A 1648-nucleotide genomic window follows, 5' to 3' on the forward strand; every position below is an offset into this window, starting at 1 on the left:
AACAACAAAAAACGTCTTGCAAAATCGCGGTAAATTTTCAAACATCAAAAAAAATGACATACGTCAACGTCAAATGTCGCACTGGCGTTAGCACAGACCAAACAACCTGCCCTATTTGTTTGTCAAAACTTTGACTTATAAAAGTGTATAATATTTTTGATAAGTATTTCACTACAAACTAACACTATTAGTCGTGTATGTAGGCTAAAAATATAAGTTACACCAGTTGTTTCGTCGAACTTACCCCTTCCTTTAAATACCATCTTCGAAGAAAGTAATGTCTAAGTCTGTGAAAATTGACGACTACTTTAATGTAGAGAGAGAATCAAATAGTCATACAAAACCACGGACAACGCCTATAATTCCTTGGGTATTAAGTGCATATTGTGCACCCGAGCATCCGCTGTGACGTCACCCGGCGTATCGCATGGAGGCAAGAAGATCCGCTAATAGGCCATCTTGGATGTGTTGTGATGTCAAATGCCAACTTGTCACTTTGCTGTTTTGTTTTTGTTTTGTTATGTCAAAAAAATTAACATGCAGCATAATTGTATTTTTATTACAATAATACAATAAATGGTGAAGATTATTCACTAAATTCAAGTAAATGTACATTTTTCAATGGTGATAATGCAAACAACGCCTCCTAGCCCAGGTAAGATTACAATGGCAATTTCATACCTAACGTAAATAAACTCTGCTGATGCATCATTTGTATACATTTCTTCAAATTTTTCTAGTCTGACATTTTTAAGGGTGGTTCAACTAACAAATTGGGCCTATTTCACAGATCTGTATCCTGTATATGCTGAATACTTCACTAATTTTCCATGTGGATGAGAAAATACAACTTTTATGAAGAAATTGACAGGGGGTAAACCACCTTCCAAAAAACGTACACCTATTACTTATTTTTGGTAATACTTACTCTAAACATCAAGTATTACAAGTTATTCCTTCATGTTCCCTGTATTACCTGTTATATAGTTTGAAAACTTACTGTATTTCTGAAGTATTACCAGTTTTAATAGATATTACCAAAATATTACTTTGTATTTTCAAGTATTACTGACATTATTACTATTTATTTTCATGTACATATTACTAATGATAATTGCTACAAAGATTAATACAAACTCAATAAGAAGAGAAGATTTTTTTTACATCTCCCTCACAAGACCAAATAGAAAATCTCGCTACGCCTTTCCTCAATATACTCTGTTGGAACATTTTACCTGAAAAAACGGACTAACTATTAATTTTAACCTTTTCTTTGTAAAACATTATCTTTTTTTTTTTAACAAATATTTATGTAGATACATCGGTCGATAGCCTTTTTCCTCGGAAATAAAGATTGTTTATATATATACTGTGTGACCCATTTAGAATGGAAACACCCCTATAAAATTTTAGGTTATTAACCGATTTCAATGATTTTTTTTTTAAATAATTAGGAATGAAATGTCTATTACTGGAGAAAATTTTAAATATTTATTTCAGTTTTCAAGTCATATTACGATACTTTTTCTTGATAGAAAATGGAGAATTTTTATTAGCGATTTTTTAATTGAAAAAATTACTACGCCACTGGATCTATAGTGCTTTCAAATAGCTGTGACCAAAATTTCATAAAAAAAACGTTAAATAC

General features: G+C 31.0%; 1 long non-coding RNA gene across 1 annotated transcript; it reads left to right on the forward strand.

Annotated features, from left to right (window-relative positions):
• Positions 1–212: 212 nt before the first annotated feature.
• Positions 213–1045, forward strand: LOC145736027 (uncharacterized). Its single transcript, XR_014179822.1, has 2 exons — positions 213–655; positions 791–1045. It is a non-coding gene; the product is annotated as an uncharacterized LOC145736027 (long non-coding RNA).
• Positions 1046–1648: the final 603 nt, after the last annotated feature.

The sequence above is a fragment of the Ips typographus genome, linkage group LG11 (genome assembly GCF_016097725.1).
Source record: "Ips typographus isolate SLU linkage group LG11, UJ_Ityp_2.0, whole genome shotgun sequence".
Lineage (NCBI taxonomy): Eukaryota > Metazoa > Arthropoda > Insecta > Coleoptera > Curculionidae > Ips > Ips typographus.